The sequence below is a fragment of the Bos grunniens genome, chromosome 1, assembly GCF_055505025.1.
Source record: "Bos grunniens cultivar Pamir isolate PY7600 chromosome 1, Bosgru_T2T1.0, whole genome shotgun sequence".
In the NCBI taxonomy this organism is placed as follows: Eukaryota; Metazoa; Chordata; class Mammalia; order Artiodactyla; family Bovidae; genus Bos; species Bos grunniens.
In genome coordinates, this window is record NC_141165.1 from 47,024,029 (window position 1) to 47,035,040 (window position 11,012).

Here is an 11,012-nt window from a genome sequence, read left to right on the forward strand (position 1 = left end):
TTGAAGGATTTTGAGCATTACCTTGCTAGCAGGTGAAATGAGTGTAACTGTGTGAACATTCTTTGGCATTGCCTTTCTTTGGGATTGGAGTGATAACTGACATTTTCCAGTCCTGTGGCCACTGCTGACTTTTCCATATTTGCTGGCATATTGAGTGCAGCATTTTCAAGCATCATCTTTTAGGATTTGAAATAGCTCAGCTGGAATTCCATCACCTCCACTGTTTGTTCATAGTGATGCTTCCTAAGGTCGATTTGGCTTCACACTCTGGCTCTAGATGAGTGATCATACCATCATGGTTATCCAGGTCATTAAAACCTTTTTTGTACAGCTCTGTGTATTCTTGCCACCTCTTCTTAATATCTTCTGCTTCTATTAGGTCCATACCATTTCTGTCCTTTATTGTATACATCTTTGCATGTACTGTTACTTTGGTATCTCTAAATTTTCTTGAAGAGATCTAGTCTTTCCCATTCTATTGTTTTCCTCTATTTCTTTGCATTGTTCACTTAGGAAGACTTTTTTTTTTTTTTAATCTCTCTTTGCTATTCTTTGGAAGTCTGCATTCAGATGGATGTATCTTTCTTTTTCTCCTTTGCCTCTCACTTCTCTTTTCTTGGCCATTTGTAAAGCCTTCTCAGACAACCATTTTGCCTTTTTGTATTTCTTTTTCTTGGGGATGGTTTTGGTCACTGGCTCCTATACAGTGTTACAGACCTCTGTCGATAGTTCTTCAAGCACTCTATCAGATCTAATCCTTTGAATCTATTTGTCACTTCCACTGTCTAAGCATAAGGATTTGATTTAGGTCATACCTGAATGGCCTAGTAATAGATGGGGAAACAGTGGGAACAGTGTCAGACTTTATTTTTTTGGGCTCCAAAATCACTGCAGATGGTGACTGCAGCCATGAAATTAAAAGATGCTTACTCCTTGGAAGGAAAGTTATGACCAACCTAGATAGCATATTCAAAAGCAGAGACATTACTTTGCCAACAAAGGTTCATCTAGTCAAGGCTATGGTTTTTCCTGTGGTCATGTATGGATGTGAGAGTTGGACTGTAAAGAAGGCTGAGCGCTGAAGAATTGATGCTTTTGAATTGTGGTGTTGGAGAAGACTCTTGAGAGTCCCTTGGACTGCAAGGAGATCCAACCAGTCCATTCTGAAGGAGATCAGCCCTAGGATTTCTTTGGAAAGAATGATGCTAAAGCTGAAACTCCAGTACTTTGGCCACCTCACGCAAAGAGTTGACTCATTGGAAAAGACTCTGGTGCTGGGAGGGACTGGGGGCAGGAGGAGAAGGGGACGACAGAGAATGAGATGGCTGGATGGCATCACTGACTCGATGGACATGAGTCTGAGTGAACTCTGGGAGTTGGTGATGGACAGGGAGGCCTGGCGTGCTGCAATTCATGGGGTCGCAAAGAGTCGGACACGACTGAGCGACTGAACTGAACTGAATTGAATGGCCTAGTGATTTTCCCTAGTGGTTTTCCCTTTCTTCAATTTTAGTCTGATTTTTGCAATTAAGAGTTCATGATCTGAGCCACAGTAAGGTCCTGGTCTTGTTTTTGTTGACTGTATAAAAATCCTCCATTTTGGCTGCAAGATTATAATCAGTCTGATTTTGGTATTGACTATTTGGTGATGTCCATATGTAGAGTCATCTCTTGTGTTGTTGGAAGAGGGTGTTTGCTATGACCAGTGCGTTCTCTTGGCAAAACTCTGTTAGCCTTTGCCCTGCTTCATTTTGCAATCCAAGGCCAAATTTGCCTGTTACTCCAAATATCTCTTGACTTACTACTTTTGCATTCCAGTCCCCTATGATGGAAAGGACATCTTGTTTTGGTGTTAGTTCTAGAAGGTGTTATAGGTCTTAATAGAACCATTCAGCTTCATCATCTTCAGCATTACTGGTTGGGACATAGACTTGGATTACTGTGATGTTGAACGGTTTGCCTTGGAAATGAATAAAGATCATTCTGTCATTTTTGAGATTCCACCCAAGTACTGCATTTCAGACTCTCTTGTTGACTATGACAGCTACTCCATTTCTTCTAAGGGATTCTTGCCACAGTATTAGATACAATGATCATCTGAGTTAAATTCACCCTTCTTGTCCATTTTATTTCACTGATTCTTAAAATGTCAGTGTTCACTCTTGCCATCTCCTGTTTGATCACTTCCAATTTACCTTGATTCATGGACCTAATGTTCCAGGTTCCTATGCAATATTGTTCTGTACAGCATCGGACTTTACTTTCACCACCAGACACATCCACAGGTAGGCATCATTTCAGCTTTGGCTCAGCCCTTTCGTTCCTTCTGGAGCTATTTCTCTGCTCTTCTCCAGTAGAATAATGGACAGCTACCGACCTGGGGGGTTTCATTTTCAGTGTCATATCTTTTGCCTTTTCATACTGTTTCTGGGATTCTCAAAGCCAAGAATACTGAAGTGGTTTACCATTCCCTTCTCCAGTGGACCACATTTTGTCAGAACTTTCCATCATGACCCATCTGTCTGGGTGGCCCTACACGGCATGGCTCATAGTTTGTTACACAAAACTGTGATCCATGTGATCATTTTGGTTAGTTTTCTGTGACTGGTTTTCATTCTGTCTGCCCTCTGGTAGGTGAGGATAAGAGACTTGTGCAAGCTTCCTGATGGGAGGGACTGGCTGTGGGGAAAACTATGTCTCTCTGACGGGCAAGGCCATGCTCAATAAATCTTTCATTTTCTGATGAGTGGGGCTGTGTTCCCTCCCTGTAGTTTGGCCAAACTACGGTAGGGGTAACGGAGATCTCCTTCCAAAGGATTTATGTGAGCATGCCATACCTCCCAGGACTGCTTCTGTCAGTGTCCCTGCCCCCGCAGCAGGCCACTGTCGACCCACACCTCCATCAGAGACTCCCAAATACTCAGAGGCAGTTTGGCTGGGTCTCTTGTGGGGTCACTGCTCCCCTCTCCTGGGTCCTGGTGTGCACAAGGTTTTGTTTGTGCCCTCCAAGAGTCTCTGTTTCCCCAGTCCTGTGGAAGTTCTGTAATCAAATCCCGCTGAACTGCAAAGTCAGATTCCCCGGGGATTTTCAGTCCCTTTGCTGGATTCCCAGGTTGGGAAGTCTGTTGTGGGCCCTAGAATTTTTGCAACAGTGCTAGAATTTCTTTGGTGTAATTGTTCTCCAGTCTGTGTATCCCGCACCTGGCAGCTCTGTGGTAGTGCTAATGGTGACCTCCTCCAAGGGGACTTATGCCGCCCACCCCACCTCCACCTGCTGCTGCCCTGCGCCTCCTTGGAGACACTCAAACACTCACAGGCAGGTCTGGCTCAGTCTCTTGTGGGGTCACTGCTCCTTCCTCTGGGTCCTGGTGCACACAACGTTGTGTTTGTACCCTCCAAGCATCTCTGGTGGGCATGGGTTTGATTTTAAACGTGACTGCACCCCTCCTGCTGTCTTGCTGCAGCTTCTCCTTTGCCCTTGGATATGGGGTATCTTTTTTGATGGATTCCAACCTTCTCCTGTCAATGGTTGTTCAGCAATGAGTTGCAATTTCTCAGAAGACTAGGGCACATCTTTCTACTCCACCTTCTTTAATGCTGTATTATTATATACATATACATATACATATACATATATATATATATATATATACACACAGTGAAATACTGATAGGTAAAAGGACATGGTACTGCAACAACTTCACCTCAGACACATGAGAGAATCCATTACATACACACGTAGAGGGACAGAGTGATAGAACAAGCATGGTAAAATGTTACTATTTGGAAACACTGGGTGAAGGATATACAGGAATTCTTTGTCGTATTTTTGCCTACTCTTTTATATCTAATTTCAAAATGTTTTTTAAAATGTTTTCAATTTCAATGTTATTTTTATGTCCCCATAGTGAGTTGAATAATGTCCCCCCCCCAATTCATATCCACATAGACCCTTAGAATGTGATCTTATTTGGACATAGTCTCTGTGGATGTAATTAGTTACAATGAGGTCATGCTGGATTAGACTGGGCCCTAAATCCAATGACTCGTGTCCTTATAAGAGAAAAGGGGGACTTCCCTGGCAGTCCAGTGGTTAAAACTCTGCACTTCCACTGCAGCGGGCACAGCTTCAATCCCTCATTAGGGAACTAAGACCCTGCATGCCTTGTGTCATGGCCAAAAAACAAAAAAAGTTAATTAAAAATAAAACAGCTAAATTAACAAAAGAAGAGGAGGAAGAGGGGACACGTACAGAGAAAAAGGCCCCATGAAGACGGAGGCGGAGAATGCAGGTAGGATTAGAATGCCAAGGACTGCTGGGAGAAGCTACAAATAATCGAGAAAGGATGCTTCCTTAGAACCTTCAGAGGGAACATTGTCCTGCCGACACCTTGATTCCAGACTTCTAACCCCCAGAACTGTGAGGGAAGACATTTAAGTCATCAAGTTTGTGGTAATTTGTTAGTCTACCTTAGAAAAATAATAGTCACCCACATGCTTAAAATGGCTCTCTAGTCTATCTCAGTCTGTCATCCACAAGCCTCTGATGATATTAATAATGATAATATGATCATTTATTTAACATTTACAACAAGATTATATGCATTATTTCCTTTAATCCTCCTAACACCTGAATAGAGCAGGTTCATGACTAATTCTATGGCTGGGAAGTGACTGCTTAGAGTGGTTAAGTAGTGTGCAAACGTAGACAGCTAGTGAGTAGAGAGGCTGAGCCTTGACCCCAGGCAATCTGAATCCATAAGCCTCACCATTTCTGCTCCAACATTGTGCACTCTTTCCTGCACAAGCCCTTCCTGTCAGAGCAAACAAGCCTCATGTCTGTCCTGGGGTGCACGCCCAGCTATCCAAGTCCAGACATCGAGCCTTGCCTTGAGATTACACCACATCTTCCTCCTTATCCTTTTAAATCCTGTCCATCCCAGGCCCAGCCGCACTCCCTGTCCTCTGAAATTTCCAAGCCACGAGGCCACAGCAGTCCCTCCTTCTTTAGCTCAGCTCTGTGTACTGCTTGCTTGGTCCCCAAATATACTCAGGATTATTTTGGACGTTATTTACCTTAAAAAAAAAAAATTGTCTCCACTTGGATAGCAAGTACCCTGCAAGTAGGTGGTAATTGTATGTAGGTATCTGCCATATCTCTAGACATCAACTTTCCTTGCCCTTCTTTACTTTTTTATTTATTTTGGTTTGTGTTGATCTTCTTGCTGCAGGGACTTTTCTCTAGTTGCGGCGAGCGGGGGCTGCTCTCCGGTTGGACTGCACAGGCTTCTCATTGCGGTGGCTTTTCTTATTGTGGAGCGTGGGCTTTAGGGAGCTCAGGCTTCAGTAGTTGTGATTCCCCAGCTCTAGAGCACAGGCTCAGTAGTTGTGGTGCATGAGCTCAGCTGCCCCACAGCAGGTGGAATCTTCTTGGACCAGGGATCAAACCTGCATCTCCTGTATTGGCAGGCGGGTTCCTTACCACTGAGCTACCAGGGAAGCCCCTCTCTCCTTGCCCTTCTTTCTGTAGTTAGGAACCTCTCAGAAAAGCTTTCATCAGGCATATATGTAATCACAGTAGAAACTTGACATTTGCAATTTGACTGTTTTGAAGCTTGTTGACTCAATTTCAGTTGTGTATAAGATATAGTCTGCTACATCAAAAAGACCACAACCAACCAATGTTGAAGAGGATGGCGAGAAAAGGGAACCCTTGTACACTATTGGCAGGAATATAAATTGGTACAGCCACTGTAGAAAACATTATAGAAGTTCCTCAAAACCTGAAAATAGAACTATGACATGATCTGAAATAAATGAAGACACTAATTTAAAAAGATACATGTACCCCAATGTTCACAGCAGCGTTATTTACAATATCCAAAACATGGATGCAACCTACATGTTCATCAACACCTGACTGGATAAAGATGTGGCATATATATACATAATAGAATACTACTTAACCATAAAAAGACTGAAATCTTGCCATTTTCAACAACATGGGTAAACCTGGAAGGCATTATGTTTAGTGAAATAAGTCAGAGAAAAACAGATACTGTGTATCATTTATATGTGGAATATAAAAAATAAAACTAATAAGTTTAACAAAAAAGACTCACAGACAGTGGAGAACAAGCTAGTGGTTACCAACGGGAAGAGGGAAGGGGGCAATGGCAAGACAGGGGCAGGGGATTAAGAAGTACAAACTATTATGTATAAAATAAATAAGCTATTGTACAGCATGAGGAATATAGCCAATTATTTTATAACAATTATAAATGGGAGCATAACCTTTAAAAATGGTGGATTACTCTTGTATACCTGAAACTAATATTGTAAATCAACTATACCACACCCCCGAATGTGTGTGTATATTTTTAAGATATTGGCAACACAGCTCAAAAAACACATAGTCTGCTAATGGCTGTGAGCATGACTAAACAATGTCAACACTAGTCTAGGTTGCAGTATTTGTCAAATGAACGAAACTTGGTCTGTTTGAAAAAGCCCTAGAAAGAATATATTTTGAGTAGAAAATTAGTTTCCTAATTAAGGGTGGATTATTTTACCTCACGGTGGCTTAGATTTATGACATGCCTTGTGCTCTGTACAAAGACCTGATGTATCACACGTTCTGTGTAAAAACAGAAGAATCCATTTATGGAATTTTTCTGCAAGTGCTGCAGCAACGCAAGAACTGCTTGAGTGAGGAATTCCAGTTTGCAAAGGTAAACACATTGCACTGCAGTTAACTAGCAGAGATGTTGGGCACAATAAGTAATCTGATTTTCAACTGACCCAGGAGCCTAGGTACATAGTGCCATGTTCACAGATGTGGGGGTTCATATAGGTCTTGGATTATCTTTGAGATGTCAGGTTCAGGCAGGTAACATCTGTGAGTAAAAGGAGCAGGATCCCAGAAAGACACCCCCATCAACAGTGATGAATGTCAGTTGACACCTGCTTTGCTGTTGCAATTAAGAGGGAGTTGGCAGAAATATACCACACTGGTGTGCACACCCCAACCAGAAGGCTGCTGGGGTGGGGTCATTTGTTGCCCTGAGGGATTGTAGATTTCATGTATTCTAATTTTTAGAAAAGTTGGAGGCCTAGGTTTTTATGTATTTCCAAATTTAAAAATGTTAGCAAATAGTTCACCTAAAACAAACATTGTTCAAACCAAATACTGGTGTGTGAGCTAAGATGTGGCCCAGTGCCCACCAGTTTGCTACCCCTGGGCTGTTGTTTATCTGTCTGCTTTAGTCTGTGAGCTCCAGAGCACTAGAACCTCGTAAAAGGAATAGACATGTTCATAGAAGGGCAGTTGGAAAAAGAACACATGCTCAAACTTGAAAGATGAGGGCTGAAAAGTGCCACTCAGTGAATTAGTGTTTGTAAAATTCATTCCTCATTATTTTTATTGCATATCCTAATACAAGTCAGGCATTGCTGTAGGATTAGATAAGGGGCATTACAATAATGAACGAACCACAGTTCTGCTGCTCTCTCAAAGTTTATACTCTATTAATAATAATGAGAGTCAGTGACAAAATAAGGGAAGTCCAGGTAGTGGCAGGCATTATGAAAAAGTTAGGGCTAGCTAAGGAACAGAACATGAAGGGGGGCTGTCAGAGGGGCTTGTTTTTAGATAGGGTGTGAAAGAAGGCCCTTCTGGAGAGAGGATTCTGGAGAGGGGACCTGAACGATGATCTGGAGGAAAGGCATCCCAGGCAGGGAGGACAGGAAATGGGAAGACTTTGGAATAGAGGGGCACACCTGAGGAAGAGGAAACACTGTTGATGGATGGAGGAAGCTGGCAAAGGTCAGACCTTATACAGCCCAAGTCAAGGGTTTGTAGAGTGAAATGAGAAACGCTTGGAAACTATGTATTAGAGCAACATATGATTAACGTTTTAAATAGATCATTAAGCTACAGTTTGAAGGGCTGTGGCAAAGACCTACAGATACTACAGAGATGACAGTTGATACAGGGGAAAGGAATTTGATGACATAAGAAGGCAGGGGAGGAACTTCCTCTGTTCTTAGAACTGGGTTGGAATTATTCTGAGCAGAGGTGGCAAAAAGCAGAAGGGTCAAGAGGACAGCCGCTGACTTCATGCTTTAATTATGAAAAGCTTCTACTGTTAATCTCAGTGAGGTAGTATTCTGAAACAGCTATGTTTTTTGAATTGTGTTCACAGCAAACATAGACTTCAAACTTTTCTAAGTAGTTGGGTGCTTTCTAACATGAATTGTTTGGACTGCAAAGGTAAAAACTAGAACCCCATTATGTCTAACACATATACTATGCACAATGCTACGAGGGCCGGTTTGCAGACAAGAGTTTAAATGACTTGCCGGGTCACCTTAGTAGAGGAATGACTTGAATGCAGAAATGACATGAAAGCCCAGAAATGGGCCAAGTTCCCATGGCTACAGACAATGAGCTGTGACTTCCAGCTACAGGAGTGACTAATTCTAGGGGATACAGGGAATCGAGGCCTATGGTGAAAGCTGCTCCCCTTCCAGTGTTCCCAGTAGGGGAGAAGATGATTTTCCTTATCAATCTGCCTGACACTCTCTATCTCAGCACTAACCAGAGCTCCCAATGTGTGCCTTCTTTTAACATGATTTTTTAAAAATCTAATCTTTACTTCCCCTGGTGGCTCAGAGGGTAAAGAATCTGCCTGCAATGCACGAGACCCAGGTTCAATCCCTGAGTTGGGAAGATCCCCTGGAGGACATGGCAACCGACTCCAGTATTCTCACCTGGAGAATTCCATGGACAGAGGAGCCTGGCGGACCCTTACAGTCCATGGTGTCTCAAAAGGTTGAACACTTCCACATGGTGAGCTAGGAGTTGGCTCTTGGGACAAACAAGTATTATTTGTTACTATGAAATTATCTTGTTTTTGGATATTTTCATGAAAAAAAAAAAAACTTCAAAATTTTAAAGGAGGCTTTTGATGCAGATAGCAGGCATAAATATGGGTTTAACAACTGATGTTAACAGTGACAATATTTAAAGCCGTCAGTTCAGTTTAGTCGCTCAGTCGTGTGCAACTCTTTGTGGCCCCATGAACCGCAGCACGCCAGGCCTCCCTGTCCATCACCAACTCCCAGAGTTCACCCAAACTCATGTCCACGGAGTCGGTGATGCCATCCAGCCATCTCATCTTCTGTTGTCCCCTTCTCCTTCTGCCCCCAACCCCTCCCAGCGTCAGCATCTTTTCCAGTGAGTCAACTCTTCGCCTGAGGTGGCTGCAACTTAAATTCAGGAAAGAGGTCATTACTTTTATTATTTTAAAATGGAAAGGAGATTAAGAATTCCACTGGTCTGTCTTTAGGGTTAAGATGCCAATTGTAAATGACAAATGTAATATTCTATAACATAATAGGACTTGTATTAAGAATTATTAAGACAAATAACATCTTATTTGCAGAAGTACAGCTGTAGTGGGAAACAAAGGTTAAGAGAACAGATACAAATGGGGCACATACATATGAGATTGCTGATGTACATACAAGCAGTAACGTTTTACGATCAGGAACTTAGGTGAGATACCTGGTGAACGAGGCAGCAATTGTGTTTCAAAATAACCAACCTTGGGATCTGAAGAACAAAAGTGTTTAGAGACACCACAGGGTTACAGTGAGCCAACCCAGAATATGAAAATTACAAGACAAAGGACCCAATTTTTCAGGGGGAAAAAAGATGGACAACTTGTGATTAAAACCAAATACAGACCTTGTTTGAACAAACCAATTATAAACAAACAGGAAACCTGAATACTAAGTTAGATGTTAGAGTAAAAAGGTTGCCTGACCTAGAATTGATTATTGTTTTTGGAGCTGAGAGATGGGTACTCACTTGACCTTCCCCATAATTTTAAGTTTTTAAATGTGGGTTCAGCAGCATAAGATTATTAAACTCCTGGTAAGAGCCTAAACTCTTGACAAGAACCTAGAAAACTGATTCATTAACAGCACAAGACACTGATACTATCACAATACTGTTAATCTGCTATACTCTAACATACAAAGTTAAAAAAAATTCATTCACTCCCAGAAAAGAATAGCACAAAAATTAGGGCAGAAGGAAAAAAGTAATCATTCCAGAGCAACCTGTAACATACAGCTCTTACCTCACATGCAGGTCTATCTTCTGCATCTTCCATCTTCACAAATGCCCTTCACCCACATGCTATTTACAAACAAGGATACAGTAAGAGTTGCTACACTATTAAGAACTCAGGATTTTTCAACAGGGTCTTTGTTCAACAGGTCATTTGTCTTTCTTCAATGTTGGCCTTGGAAAGAAATGTCACTATTTAGAGGCAGTTTAAGCTCTTTAGAAATACTGTTACAGATCAGCAATATGTGTCATAAAAGCACATGTAGAAACAACAATGAACTATTACCTTTCCAGAAGTTGCTCATTTACACTAGGTCATGCTGCTGCTAAGTCGCTTCAGTAGTGTCCCATTTTGTGCGACCCCATAGACAGCAGCCCACCAGGCTCCCCTGTCCCTGGTATCCCTCAGCCAAGAACACTGGAGTGGGTTGCGATTGACTTCTCTGAGATCATGCTAGGCCATGTTAGTTTTTAGTTAGGAATGTAAATGACTTAAGCACCATACCGACATTTTTATTTCCAAGTAAATCTCGTCTCCCTGTGAGGCTTTCTACTTTTTCCAGCCCCACTGCCCACCATAGCAGAATGTATTTGGAAATCTTCTTTGGAGTCCTCTTCAGAAGTTGTAACTACTTTAAACATCCTTATGGCAGTAAATCTTCATCTCTTTGTGGGTGTGTTTGATTTTTTGAAACAGCAACAAATCATTTGGAGCCAAGTCTAGTGGACAAGGTAAGTAATCAAGATGGGTGAAAATTTTAATGGAAAACTTAACTATAAAGCAATATTTTATTATGGCTTTTTTAAGGTCTCTAAATTGACTTCCAAAATATTAGGGAACTCTCAAGTAAATAATTTTAAAAATACCCTTGGC